We start from the raw sequence: 16,022 nt of genomic DNA, 5'->3' as shown, positions 1-16,022 counted from the left end.
GACAATCGGGTACACCCAAAATTCAAAAATTAAAAATCTTACCAAACATATTTTCAAAATGTGTTTTGAAATTGATTTAGAATTATGATTTGAAAACTCTTACCAAAGATGTTATTCGAATGTAAAGGTGTAGTTAATTTTTGAAAGCATTACCAAACACATCCCATGGTTTCACAAACCATTTTTCCAACAATCCTCAGATGAATGGAAAATGATGACAATGGACATGCGACAACATGCAGACTAAGAAAGAGTACATAAAGGTAACACATCGCATCGAGATAGGTAGCTTTTGGCTTTGAACATTCCTTAGTAAAAAGCCTATCGGACATATTGGCTAACTAGTGGACACGATGTCTTGAATTGTTCAGCTATTTGTGTATGCTAAGACAATAGACTACACACAGTGTATCACCAACATAGCTTGGTTCTCACGGTTGTGTTTATTATGGCCCTGAACAATGCCTGGTATTTATGAGTGCTCTAAAGAATTTAGCCTTATCAATTCTTATAGAATTGGCCCAATTCACACTCATATAGGTGACCTCGCTTATAAGGAGTATCCTGCTATACCCCAACTTCTACATTCAAGCTACAAGAGTCATTAAGAGCAAAGCTCACCCTACAAACGTTGTATGTATCACTCTTTTTTATCATAGAAATGGGTAGGAGATAATCTTTGGGGAAGAGATAATTTCTTTTAGTGATACAAGAGTCATCCATAATTCAGTTGTCCCTTTGAACTTAGAATTGGGATCTTCAGTTAACTAAGTTGGGTTACCATTATGGTGACTTTAAATAATAGGTTTAAATCCCATTTCCCTTGATAAATAATACAATTGCTTTCTGGCTAGCTTTTTTGCCAATGGATCCTCTGGCTTTATACACTTAATGGAAATAATTTCATGTGAAAGTAATTGTCTAACGGTATTGTGTCTTTGACGAATATGTCTAGGCTTTCCGTTATACATCACACTTTGTGCCCATCCTATTTTTGTTTCACTAATGAAAGCTATAGTTAGTGTGGGTGTTGATTTTTGACCACACAACCAATAGGGGAACTCAGCTGGAGAGCACCGGCAGAATAGATTAAGCCTAACAAACTATAACAAGAAGATTAGAATACTGTGGTGGTTCGCAACCCGGGGGCACTCCGACGATCAAGTCAATAATCTCTCAAAGATATTAAATCAGAGTAAAACTCACAAGTCACTACTCAAAGTATATCACACATACCTAAGACCCACGAGGGTACCCCATTTTTATAACCAGCAGTTACCTGATCTCTTTAGAAGCCTCACTTCAATGGACTCAGGCTTAATGCTCATCATGGACCCACATCTAGATAGAGATAAACTCTTCTTAAGCCTTATCTTTATCCAGACTGAGATCCTCCCTTGTTCTAGGACTCTTGTCCCTTATCGGCTTACTTCGGATTCCGGTATCTCCGCAGATAACCTTGGCCTAGCCAAGATCATCTCGGCAGCATGACCAAGCCACTTGGCACCACGACTGACACTTCTGTGTCACCTTAGCCACGTGTTGTCATTCAGGACTTAGCTGTCCACTTTACCAAGGATCAAGTATCACGAACCAAGTTTTCTAAGAATTTCCTCCGAGGTTGCACCTCTAGCCGAGGTTATTGCCTTATTACTTCAAGAATTTCAAGAGTTCTAACTGTGCATGAGCTGTCGTGCACAGCCTTTCCAACCATTTCATACACGTGTCCTTTTCTCATTGGTTCGTACCTGACACGCTCTATTAGGGTGCGTCTTTTTTACCCACGCTGCCTGACAAGTACGTCGTCCAAGGCATCTCATTATGTTTTTCTGCCTTTTCATATTTTTGACAAAACGCCTCTCTCTCTCTCTCTCTCTCTCTCTCTATCTCTTCATTTTTGCAAATTCAATTTGCCTCTTCTTAAATTTTCTCTCTAACATTTCTCACCCAAACCTCAATTTTCGTGTTTTCAAGCTCCTATAAGTGCTTCGTCCACTGCTTCCGGTGAAGCATTCATTATTTTGCTTTTACGATTGTCACCATCTGACTCCGGCGAGCCTCACTCTGACGTCGTTTCCTCGACCTTACGCGGTAAGTTCTCTAGTTTCTTCATTTCTTCTTTTAGTTTTTCACTGTTCTTGACTGTGATACTGTTATGAATCTATTTGTATGTCTCTTGCTGCTCAAATTCCTTATTCATTCTCCGATTCTGATTGCCATGTTTAAACATTGCACCTCAATTCTTGTTCTTGAATTTGTTTTATTGTTCTTTGTCATACTGGCCTTTCATTGTATCTGTTAAATGTTCCTGTGCTGCTATTAAATCTGTACTTCATTTTTTTTTATTGTTTCTAAACATTGCCTCGGATATGAATTGATGCTTAACATTTTCCATTGCTCCTGATTATTGCACATTTGCACACACCTACTCAATGTTCATGAATTTGCAACTTTCCACGTTTCTTTAATGTTGCTTTCTTTGATTCTAAATCATGTTTCTTTCTGTTTTCTTGGCTTGTTTTTCAAATTCTTGCCCTTGCACATTTGTTTGCGTGTTTAGTTTTAGGCTTGGGATTTTCCTAAAAACCATATACTTAGGAAAAACTGAAACAAATTTCCCCTTAGATCTTCAAAATCCTTTCCTTGGTGCCTGTTTAGGGTCTAGCCGAGGTTCTCAAACCCCTACCAATGTCTTTTTTTTTCTTTTTTTTTTTCCTGAAATCTAGCACAAAGCACTTTTAAGCCGACCTCATGGGAATGTTCAGGTTGAGGGTAGATACCACAACCAAACTAGAGTACTTCCGTCAGGAGTTCTCCATCCTAGTCGACGTTCAAATCAGGTTGGTTGGGAAGGAAGACTCTATTATGCCTGATGGAGACTCCATGCCCTTCCCCGTAGTTACATTCATTGAATGTGGAGTTCGATTTCCCTTAGACATTCTTTTTCGAGAAGTCCTCCACTACTACAAACTTAACCCCATGCAATTAGCCATCAACTCATATAGGGTTATCAATGGCATAATCGAATTAGCACGCTGAGAAAAGCTAGGATTACCCTAGCCGATATCCAATTCTGTTACACCATGTGTGGCCTTAAGTTTGACAAAGGTTACACATATTACCTCAAGCCCAGATCTACCGCCTTCAAACTTATAGCCGACCTCCCAGACTCCAACAAAGGCGCTGGAGATGACTACTTGATCGTCTCCGGCAACTGGGAGTTTGCACCTGATGACGATCTTCACCTCTTTCCTCTGCACCGAGCAGTGTTTAGAGACGATAAGGGTAAGAATTGCATCCAAGTGAAAATCTTATGTTTATGTCAAGACTTTGTCAATTTATTTCTTTAGTCTATGTTAATGTTTGCTGTTCATTTTTGCAGTTCTTCCTCAGCTAGCAAAGGGATTTTGGCAGTCCTACGTCCCTAGCCGAGATCTAAAGAAGCTCCTAGATCTCCCCATTCAAAGGCGCAAAGCCCTCATCCTACTGAATTACATCTCCACGTACAAGTCTCCCTTGCCAGACATCCCCAAACGAAGCGAGACTTCTCCATATGCATCAACTCCACCTGCTACTTCTTCCATGAGGCAAGACCAAGCCTCCACATCTGATCCCATAGAGCAGCTTTCGACTTCTGCAGTTGCCCAACTCATTCTACTAGCTTAGCGCCAACGCCAATGTTGTGTCTCAAACGCCCCTGCTTCCATCCCAGTCCAAGTGAAAGCTAAAGCAAGTGAAGAAGGCCAAGGCTACGGCTACAATAACTCAAGTTCCTTCTGAATCTTGAGGATTCTGTACCGATATCGAAACTGGTTGATGCCGAAAAGAGGCCAGCTGATGCCGCATCCTCTAACGCCTCACTATCCAAGAAGCCGAGATCTGATATCCCAAAGAAAGGTAGCAGTTTTTCTTTGTGATTAGACTTGGGCCCCCGAGGTCATGGTCGATGACCAACAGCTAAGAGCTGGAGATAGTGCAATAGAATGTGTGGAGGTCGGTGCTGCACTTTCTACGGCTGTGCTACTTCTAGCCAATATGAACCAAATGGCCAAGTTGCATGAATACGGGAACTTTATGCTCATGATGCAACACTCAATTTTGGTAAATTGCTTAACTTTCTTTCTTTCATTTCCGCTTTGTTTTTTCAATACTTAACCAAAGTTTCCTAACTTGTTCTTTTTCTTGTAGGCTATCCAGGATACGCATTCTTATGCAATCAAGGCCGAGTTAATAAAGAAGGACTTGGTAAAAAAGACTTAGAAAGCTTCCAATCTTATCTCTTCTCTCAATCAGGCCGTGGCCAACAAACGAAATCTGATAGATAAGGCCAAGTCTGCCAGGACTGCTCAAGGCAAGGCTGAGGCTAAAGCCGAAGAAGCTGAGTCTGCTGCCAAAGTAACCAAGGCCAAGGCTAAGGTTGCCGAGGTCAAAGTTGTTGAATCTGAAGAAAAGCTCAAGGAGGCTCTGGATAGCAAAGAGGTTGAGATCAAGGCCGCCGATGAAAATGCCTATGCCAAAGGTCAAGCTGATGTGCATGATGCCTACAAAGCCCAAGTTAACCAAGCCTGCAACAGAGGTTATTACCTCGGCTGGACGGCAACACTGAATAAGCTATCTATCCTTCATCTCCGAGATATTTCGTAATTGCAAGTTCCCTTTCCCCCTATTCCTGATACTTCTGAGGCCAAGGCCGAAGACGAAGACGAGGTCGAGGCCGAAGTTGAAGCCGCAACTGAGGTTGAGGTCGATGCAATGGCCAAGTCCCCCGCCCTCAATGATCAAGTCCTGGACTTGATTGGAGAGGAAGAGGACGAGGTCCCTAAGAGTGCCTCACCCAAAAAGACAACTTCTGAGGCTGAGGTCCAGGCCACCAAGAAAAGCCTTGGCGAGACCCTACTAGAGATTGACGCCAAGATTTAGGACGACAAATCTGCCCAGCTAATTGCCGAGGTTGAAACACCGCCAATTGCCGAGGCAAGACAGTTTGTGGAAAACATTAGAGACTCATGTACTTGGGATTTTTTCCTCTTTCCTTTGAAATTTTTTCTTTTCAGTACTTGTAATCTTTTTGCTTGTGAACAATGCTTGCTCTTTGTTTGGCCGATGTGCCTTCTTTTGTATCTGAACAAGTTGTCTTTTTTAATGCAAATCCTCTTTTTGACTAAGTGTTGAATGTTTGTCTCTGTCTTTACTGTCTTGTCTGTTTTCATACTTGGAATATTTTTGTACATCTCCCAAGTATACTTTAACTGTGTAATCACTTCGGGTTAGAACACATCTGACATGTATCATCTCGGATCCGCTTCATCTCAAGTGCAACCTTAGTTGGTCACCTCGAACCAACTTACCTCGGAGTTCACCTTTTACTGTGATCTTGGCCAATGGGCACTTTATAAAAATTCTTTGAATAACATTTAACAAGTATTGTTTCTTTACTTGTACTCGCTATCTTTTATCAAGACTTCTCTATTGGCTGCAGGTGTTGATTAAAAAAAAATGATTCGTGGTTCGAACATCGGATTCCCATTGCTCTACCCGACTAAAATCCGACTGACCAACCAAAAATATTTATTTAAGTATAATTTTCACGGGACCCAATATCTTTAGTTGGTGAGTTTTTAACTTATCATTTTGAAACATCAATATCTCATTTTTTTAATGATTTAATTTTACCAACATGTGTGGCTCGATGAGAGAGCCTTGTAATCCCTTTTTTAATATTATAATTCCTCTCTTCTCCATTAATTCATCATCATCCAATAACTCTCTCTCTCATCTGAACCCTTATCTTACCAATACAAGTCTCGTCCTCTTCCCGAAGACAATTGGTCTCTCTCTCTCTCCAAGACTGTCATACACTACACTCTCACCTATCCCACTATCTCGCTGATTCATATCCCTATACAGAAGTTATTATCAATGATATAGTTTAATTTACTTACAAAGTGGATATAAGTGTGAATCGGTGATTGTGGGTTTAACTTATAATTAAAATAAAGCAAAAAAAAGAAAAAAAAATATTAAAATTATTTCCGAAAAAAACAGAGCAATAAACCATAACAATGCTACTTCAACCAAATATGTAGGAAGATTATACTAAAATCATAAACAAGAAATTATAACACAAAATAGTACAATACCGAAATTAGTCGAGATTTGTGTTGGTCACAATTTTCTGAAGGTTTAATTTGCCCTCACCAAGGTGCTCCGGTTATTAGAGACAACCTCCTAGCATACAATGACTAGAATCTAAGATCGTAGCACAAGGATCTCAGATATGGAGAACCAAACTTGTGTTGTACTCTCCCCAAGACTCAAAGACTCTCTAATGCAGAAATCTACGTAAAAAACACCAAGAACGAAGAGCAATTTTTGACTTCAAAATTGAAGAGACTAAACTCTCTAGCTCGATTCGAATTTCTATATCCTACAACTCAGGATGAGTGGGGTATTTATAGACTCTGAGATGGCATTGCGAACAGCCATAGATCTGTTCGAATTTCAGCGATTCATCTTTGAGAATACGCCTGAAACGCGGTGAACACATTGTTTCAAATTCGACTATAAAACCGATCTTCATCGTATGAACCTCTATCAAGAATTTGATAGATGCTCCTAGAAGGAGAAGAAACTAAATCACAATTGAAATTAAATTTCCATTAGAACACTTTGAAGTCTTTGGACGAAACCAGAGATGAATTCAAATTTGAATTTGTTCAATTATTGTGTTATCGAAGCCTTTTTCGGAGTCAATTTCGCATTGGCTTAGAAAATGGTTTGAACAACTATATATAGGAAGTGAATGACCACTCGAAAAATAATGCGTTTCCACCTGAACACACCTTAATCGGTGTCTAGATCTCATCTCAAATTAGGCTTAAAGTTGGCCAAAATTCATGGTTTCGCAAACTAGCCAAAACTTATGGTTTCACAAACAACCAGCCAAAACTTATTATGGTTTTACAAACCATTTCTCCAATAATCCTCACATGAATGGAAAATGACGACAATAGACATGTAACAACATGCAGGCTAAGATAGAGTACATAAAGGTAACACACCGCATCGAGATAGGTAGCTTTTGACTTTGAACATTCCCTAGTAAAAGGCCTATCGGACATACGTAAGAATGGCAATGGGCCAGGACGGGGCGGGGCGGGGCCAGGGATTACACTCCCCGTCCCCGATCCCCGATGGCAAAAAATTCCCTGTCCCCGCCCCCCCTCCCTGGCGGGGATGCCATCAACCCCCCCGCCCCCGCCCCCCAACGGGGATCGGGTTTCCCCGACCTCAAAAATCCCCAACTTGTTTGTTTGTTTGTTTGTTTTTTTTTTTTTATAATTTTGTTCAACACACAAAAAAAATATATATTTATATTTAATCTGTTTTTCAGTATATTTGTTCAACACAAAAAAACAACAAAAAAAAATTTTAATCTATTTTTCAGTATATTCCATCAACAATCATCATCAACAACTGTAAAAAAAAAAAAAAAAAAAAAAAAATCTGAAATTGTATCTATCATCATCAACAACAACATAAAAAAGAAAAAAAAGAGAGAGGTCTGAGATTGTTCATCTCACATGCACACAGACATATACATACATATATATATATATATATATCAGCATCATCAACAATCTGTTCAGATCTGTTCAGAGAGCTTCACGGTTCACGATCGGTGGCAACGGTTCACGATCATGGTTCACGATCTGTTCAGATCAGTGATCGGTGGCAATGGTCACAATCTGTTCACGAGCGGCGGTGCGGGAGGAGCGACAGCCATTGGCGTCGTGTGTGAGAGAGTGAGAGAGAGAGGCAAAAGTAGCGGCGGTGAGAGAGCAGCGAAAGCGACATCCATCGTGTGTGAGAGAGAGGAAGGGGAAAGCAGCGGTGGTGAGGGATAAGCGGCACTGTCATTCAAGCTATAAGAGTCATTAAGAGCAAAGCTCACCCTACAAACGCTACATGTATCACTCTTTTTATCATAGAAATGGGTAGGAGATAATCTTTGGGTAAGAGATAATTTCCTTTAGTGATACAGGAGTCATCCATAATTCAGTTGCCCCTTTGAACTAGAATTGGCATCTCCAATCAATTAAGTTGGGTTGCCATTATGGTGACTTCAAATAATAAGCTTAAATCCCATTTCCCTTGATAAATAATACAATTTCTTTCTGGCTAGCCTTTTATTCAATGGATCCTCTAGCTTTATACACTCAATGGAAATAATTCTATGTGAAAGTAATTGTCTAATAGTATTGTGTCTTTGACGAATATGTCTAGACTTTTCGTTATACATCACACTTTGTGCCTGTCCTATTTCTAATTCACTAATGAAAGCATATAGTTAGCACATTTTTAGGGCACTCTAGAATCTCTTCTAGAAAATTTCGAAGCCACTCTACTTCTTCATCAATTTATATGATGCTTAGATTCCATTGTAGACCTTTTAATGTATGTTTATTTGGATAATTTCTAAGAGACTGCATTGCCTCCTAGAGTAAAGGCATATCCACTCATGGATTTTTAGTCTTTTATATTCAATTTGCATCACTGTTTCTAGTATTGTTGGATATTGAGTATACTGTAAGCCATATCTTTTGGTATGTCTTGTTGGAAATGGCTTTGTAATATCTTATTTTTTGCTAACTTTGAGCATTAATTAAGGTAGGACCCATGCGTTATTTTTAACTTTTCTAATTGGGTTCATGTTTAATGTCGCGTAGTGAATAACATCATGAATTTGGTTGCTCAAAACTATTTCCGGATGAATGAGAATTCAACGTGCATTTTCGGGTTCATGGAAATGGCTTTAGGTAGGTTTGCTACACATTTGTGAAATGTGCTTGTCCAACATAGAAAAGGCTTAAGGATTTATATGAGTATATATACTCTAGCTTGCCATACTTGGGATGGGCCTCAAGGGGCATCCCAAGTTTTGTAGGAGGGGAATTATGGATGAAGTGGGCTTGGCCCAAAACTACCACACACGCACGTGCGTGCCGCCACCGCTGTCTGACCAGCCGAGCGTGGGTGCGTGGTGTGGGTCGAGTCGGGTCCTAACTTTAATTTTTTGAACAAAATTCGTTTGAATTTTTTCAAATTCTTGTGGGAATTTTTTTTTCCCTTACGGAAATAATTCAAATTTTACACCAAATTTTAAAATTCAAATTTATGAATTTTCAAGTCTCCTCCTTTCCGAACCAGTATTGTTCCGGTCGCAACTATCTAGCCATGTCCGAACAGCTACCAAGGCCTACCTGAATAGATGCATGGTTGGCTACAAATAGCCTGCCATTCCAACCAATTTTCTTCAACATTTCTTCATTCTTCTTCGTCATATTGTGTCTTTTGCATCTATTTTGCATTTAATCTTAGGAAGAGAAAGAGAGAGTTGCAACATAGTTTTGGTTTGCCAGACTTGAGTTTGTAGTGCTGCGAATCAAGTATTAGTCGTTGTATCCTCAAAAGTAGACACTGTTAAATCTCGAAGCACCAGAGTAAATGTGAAATCTACTTTAAAGAGATTGTGTCCAACTCAAGCCTCGATCATTTTGCTTGAGTTTGTCCTTTTGGACAAAGTGTTTCAACGCCTGGATATTTTGGCAAACAAAATTGAAATTTAGATTTTTGGACCGAGTGTCCTTAAAAACATTAGACATATTAGATTAGATTGTTAATTACCACCAACTGAAAATACATATATATATATATATATATATAATTATATTATTGAAAATGATTAAAAAAGTAATTATATTATTTATATTATATTTCCACATAATTATATGTATTTAGAATGTATAGTCATTGAATGCATGCATTAATACTAGTATATAATCCGTGCTATGCACAAGATTAAACAATGATTGATAAATTTATTTGTTAATTAATTAAAAATAATTTTTAGTAAAAATTAAATAAGATTAAGTAATTTTTATGTTTATTATTTTTTTTAACTAAAAGAGTACTTGAAAGTAGCTTTTTAAGTGGCTTTTCACCTTTTTTAAGAGATTAAAAAAAAATGTTAATGTATTTATGGAATAGTTTTTTAATTGTATGGGAAAATGCAAATAAGTGACATCATATTTTTGTTTGTTACTTAAAATTTTTACATTTTACCCTTCCAAAGATGTAAACATTTATGCACTCACTCACAAGAATTGTTGTCTTTTCAAATTGGTATAAAGATTTCCTAGGCGCCCCCCCCCCCCTTCCCCTTTTTTTTTTTTGGGTACATGCCAAATGCATTTTAGCACTATTCAGTTTCTTGACTTTTTAATCAAAAAGATAACATCACAAACATGGCATGAGTTACACAATTTTTATTTTTTTATTGCTATTATTGTTTTGTTCTAAGTATTATATAACAAATAGATATATAATAATTCAATTGGTAAAATTAAAACAAATGAATTTTCTAAAATTACAAAAATAATACATTCGGTCAAGTATAATTACATTATTTATGAAATTCATAATTATAATTCATCCTATCACAGTTTGTTAAGTGATATAATAATCTTATCTCTTTTTTTGTTTTGGGTCTCTTTTCCTCTCTCCCACTCATCTTCTATCTGTGGCATAAAAATTGAAATGAAATATTTAAATTTTCATATTTATTTCAGCAAGCACCACAATCGGCAGTTCTGAGAAGATCTTAGAGGGAAAGAAAGCCTGCCATTTCAGATGACTACATGGTGTATCTACAGGAATCTGATTTTGATATTGGGATTAACAAAGATCCAGTCTCATTTTCACAAGCCATGAATAGTGATCATTCTTTTAAATGGGTCAATGCTATAAATGAAGAGTTAAAATCCATGGAACAGAATAGTGTTTGGGATCTCGTCTAATTGCCTCATAACTGCAAAAAGGTCGGGTGTAAATAGGTTTTCAAGACCAAACGTGACGCAAAAGGCAATATCGAATGATTTAAAGCCAGACTTGTTGCCAAAGGTTTTACTCAAAAAAAAGGCATAGACTATACAGAGACCTTCTCTCCAGTATCTAAGAAGGACTCGCTTAGAATCATCCTAGCATTGGTAGCTCATTATGACTTAGAGTTGCATCAAATGGATGTGAAATCTGCTTTTTTAAATGGGAATTTGGATGAAGAAATTTATATGGAGCAGCCTGAAGGATTTGCAAAGAAAGGTAAAGAACATTTAGCTTGCAAATTAAAGAAATCCATATATGGCCTTAAACAAGCTTCTAGGCAATGCTATTTAAGGTTTAATGATACCATTACCTCTTTCAGATTTAAGGAAAATGTAGTTGATCAGTGCATATATCTGAAGGTTAGTGGGAGCAAGTTCATTATGTTGGTAGTATATGTGGATGACATTTTGTTAGCTAGTAATGACCTTGGCTTATTGCATGAAACCAAGGAATATCTCTCCAAGAACTTTAAAATGGTCGATATGGGCGAGGCAAACTATGTTATTGGCATAGAGATCTTTAGGGATCGATCTCAAGGATTTGCTAGGACTATCTCAAAAACGATATATTGATCGTGTTTTGGAGAGATTCAATATGCAGTTTTGTTCAGCCGGTGATGCACCCATCATGAAGGATGATAAATTAAGTGAAAAACAGTGTCCAAGGAATGACTTGAAAAGAAAACAAATAAAGGACATTCCATGTGCATCAGTTGTAGGGAGCCTGATGTATGCCCATACATGTACCAGGCTAGATATTAGTTTTGCAGTTGGAATGTTGGGAAGATTCTAAAGTAATCCTGGAATGGAACATTGGAAAGCAGTGAAGAAAGTTATGAGATATCTTTAGGGAACAAAGGACTATATGCTCACCTATAGGAGATCAGAACAGTTGGAAGTTATCGGATACTCAAACTCAAATTTTGCTGGTTGCCTTGATAGTAGAAAATCTACATTAGGTTTTGTTTTTCTTCTAACTAGTGGAGCAATTTCATGGAAGAGTGTGAAGTAGTCCACTATTGCTTCATCTACTATGGAGGCTGAGTTTATGGCATGCTTTGAGGCTACAAATCATGCTTTATGGTTGCGAAATTTCATCTCAGGACTTGGTGTTGTTGACTCAATTGCCAGGCCGCTGAAGATATATTGTGACAATACCGCAGCAGTTTTCTTCTCTAAGAATGGAAAGTACTCCAGTGGTTCTAAACACATGGAAGTAAAGTACTTAGTTGTTAGAGAAAGAGTCCAGAAACAACAAGTGTTAATTGAAAACTTAAGCACCTCTCTTATGATTGCTGATCCATTCACAAAGGGATTGCCACCAAAGACATACAAAGAGCATGTTATCAGGATGAGTTTTTTAAGCAACCCTTGATGTGTATGGTTAATTCTGAGTGCTTATTTTTATTTGACACTATTTGCACAATAATAATTTTGTTTTTAATTTTTCTGTTTCTAAAAGTGTGTGTACACATTAAATAGAATATTGATAAACAGGAAATGTCTTAACAAGACAAATTACAGGGGCCTTTCAGGCAAATAATTATATATCCCGATAATGGACTGGGTTGGTGAAGGTTATCGATGGTGTAGTGCATAAAAGGAAATATGACATAAATGTTATATAACTGCTATGACTCACGTTGGTGATCTGAAGTAATCACAGTATTATAGTTTCTAATATATCTGAACTTATTGGCTATTTTTAAAATTCATGATCACGTGTCAAAGTTTTTAGTGTGGAATCCAATGAGTCAAAAATTTTTATAAGTTGCATATTTTTGAAAAAAAAAAAAAAAAAACTCATAATTGCATCATAATCGGCTTAATGGGCCAATTGGGAGAATGTTGAGTTTATTTTCTAGTATGGCCCAATAGCCTACATATTTTTTACATGTTTTAATTTATTTGGACTCCACAATTAGATAAATCCAATATTATATATAAAGTTCAGTAATTAGAATTTTAATATAATCACTCTTCTAAGATAAGAAGGAAACCTTGATGGATTAGAAATTCTTCTGATAGAGTTTATCTGGCCCTCTTCTCTCCTCTATATAAGGATGGGTGACTCGCCTTTCATATTATAAGTATTTTCCATCACTCTAAGTTTTATAGTCATCGTAATTAAGAAAAACAGAGAGAAGAAGGTGAGCCAAGAATTAAAGGTTCAACTCTAAGGGGTATTTTCTCAACTTCTCTAATTCAATGGCTGACAAAGGTATGTTCGTTTTATTCTTGAGTTATATTGAATTCAAGATCCTGTTAAGTTTAATTCCGCATTATTATTATGGTTACATGTATTATTAATACTTACATAGGTATCTTCTGATCTGAGTGTTGTTGACCTTGAATTGGCTTTCAATATCAATTTGAGTATAGCGTCAACCTGGAACACAATTTTTACCTTGGGAGTATTGGTTTTCCTTACCTGGCCAATCTTGATTGTCATCATATCCATGGTTTATATAACCATACTGTTACAGGTAATACACCAATCACAGTAGTTCTATGTTTTTCTATCGCATCTCAAACCAACTTACTATTTGCTTACGTGTATTATCTTACAAAACAGAGATTTTACTCTACTTCTGCCAAAGAGCGGGTGCGAATTAATGGCATAACTATGTCTTCAATGGCAAGCTATCTTGCTGAATCCAATGTTGGAGCAGTGACCATAAGGGCTTTTGGCGAGGAAGAGTGATTCTTTTCAAAGTATTTGCAGCTTGTTGACGCATATGCAAGTTCATTCTTCCACAAATTTTCAACAAATGAGTGGTTGATCCAATGCCTGGAAATCCTAAATGTAATTGTTTTGTCGGGTTCAGTGCTTTCCATGACTTTGCATTCTTATGGCGCTTCTAAATCAGGTTAAAGATCATTATTAATTTTCTGTATGACATTTTCTCTTAATTTCATATAGCTCTAGTATATACCTAGAATGGTTGGCATAATTTTCATAGAAGTTATTTTTTAAGTCGGATAATTTATGGTTGTTTTGGGAACCAGCTATTTTAGTTAACTTTTTGACTTTTTACAAAAAAACGTATAGAAAAATATAGAGAATAGTTGACTTTTTCATAATGACCTTATAGCTTTTTAGTTATATGTTCAAAAACTTGCGCTTAGTGTCTAATAGGTACGCATAAAAATCATTTCAAGGGAACAATTGACAAAGTAAAAGAGTTCTTTAAGTTCACCTAAATGATATATGAATATGAAAACATATTATATGAATATAATGATCAATTGTTTGTTTGTCTAATGAGCAAATTGGTTATTAATGTTGTGATGACAGGATTTATCGGAATGGCTCTATCATATGGTTTTTCACTGAACGCAACTCTTGTTTTTTCTGTCCAAACCCTATGTCTGTTGGAAAATTTAATTATTGCCGTAGAAAGGCTAGAACAGTACATGCATATTCATAGTGAAGCCCCTGAAATAATCCAAGACAATCGACCTGCCCTCAACTGGCCAGAAATTGGTAGAGTTGAGATACATGATTTGAAGGTAAATATTTTATTATAGTAAGGGTAAATTACACTAGGCTTCTCTGAGGTTCGAAGAAAATATAGCAAGTCCTAAATTTTAGTACAATTACATCAGTTTCCTTTTAAGTAAAGTGTGAAGATACAAAGATAAACAAAGTAAGATATATTGCAATGTGAAAGTGATGAAAACATCCTTTTTCATCTATATGGCAAATGAATTTCTGATAAAAATTGAGCTAAGTGTTATATAAATTAAAATCTTAAGGGAGCACAATGTCATTATATTAACCTTTTAAGGCTTACTATGTTTTCTCTAACTCTCTTAGAAGGTTAGTGTAATTTACCCTTATTGTAATTAATGTAATCTCTTTTTTATGTATAGTATAGTATGCTAAAGTAAAAAAATGGTACTTAAGCAAGTTAGGTGTCGGCCTAATGCACCTCTAGTACTTCGAGGAATTAGCTGCATAATTGAAGGAGGGAACAAAATTGGAATTGTTGGCAGGACCGGTAGTGGAAAAACAACTTTGATCAGTGCCTTGTTTTGCCTGGTAGAACCTACAGAGGGAATGATTGTCATAGATGACCTAAATATAAGTACAATTGGGCTTCATGACCTTAGATCACACTTCAGTGTCATTCCCCAAGATCCAACTCTCTTTAGTAGGTCCATGAGATACAACCTAGACCCTTTAGAAGAGCATATGGATCAAGAAATATGGGAGGTAAGGTTTCTGCTACTTATTAAATCTAAATTATGGTGCAAACAAACAAATTTTTAGCTAAATTGTGGATCTAAAATACAAATGCAATAGTTAATTAGAAAATTAAATGTTATCACACTTAATTTGCAACTAAACTTGCTTGGACTAATTGAAACCATTGCTATATCATGTGTGGAAGGTTTTTGAAAAATGTCAGCTTCGGGAGGCTATTCAAGAGAAAGAAGAGGGCTTGTACTCCTTAGGTAAGTTGCAAATAGTATAGATAGACATATATATACAATTCGTTGGACTAACAAAGCAGTTTATAGTTATGCAAAATGGATCAAACTGGAGCATGGGACAAAGACAGTTGTTTTGTTTGGGACGTGCACTATTGAAGAGAAGGAAGATACTAGTGCTTGATGAAGCCACTGCTTCAATTGACAATGCAACAGACTCTATCATTCAGAAAATCATAAGGACAGAATTTGAGGATTGCACTGTTATCGCAGTAGCCCACAGAATACCAACTGTGATGGACTGCACAATGGTGCTTGCTATTAGCGATGGTAAGTCAACTTCATATCCTGATTATATTGATATGAACCATTATTTATCAAAAATTTATAAGTGATACAATCAATTTTTTTTTCTTGTTTATTTACAAATGTAGGACAATTAGTAGAGTATGATGAACCAACGAAGCTCATGAGCAAAGAGGGCTCACTATTTGGGCAACTTGTTAATGAGTATTGGTCCCATTCTGGAAATTCCGGTGGGAAGTCTGAAGATTTGTAGCAAGCTTGCTACTAACTAAGACGGTATTTTACTATGGGATGATTTGTACTGTTGCCAATTTAGTGAAAAAAATAAAGCTACTC

General features: G+C 36.9%; 2 pseudogenes; both read left to right on the top strand.

The window, feature by feature from the left end:
• Positions 1–16,022, top strand: part of LOC114309679 (ABC transporter C family member 10-like) — a 142,134-nt pseudogene that overhangs the window by 25,429 nt on the left and 100,683 nt on the right.
• LOC114309677 (ABC transporter C family member 10-like) lies at positions 10,701–15,939 on the top strand (annotated as a pseudogene).

This window comes from Camellia sinensis, chromosome 13 (genome assembly GCF_055761805.1).
Source record: "Camellia sinensis isolate YWXY chromosome 13, ASM5576180v1, whole genome shotgun sequence".
Taxonomy (NCBI): Eukaryota; Viridiplantae; Streptophyta; class Magnoliopsida; order Ericales; family Theaceae; genus Camellia; species Camellia sinensis.
This window is presented reverse-complemented; position numbering and strand designations above follow the sequence as displayed.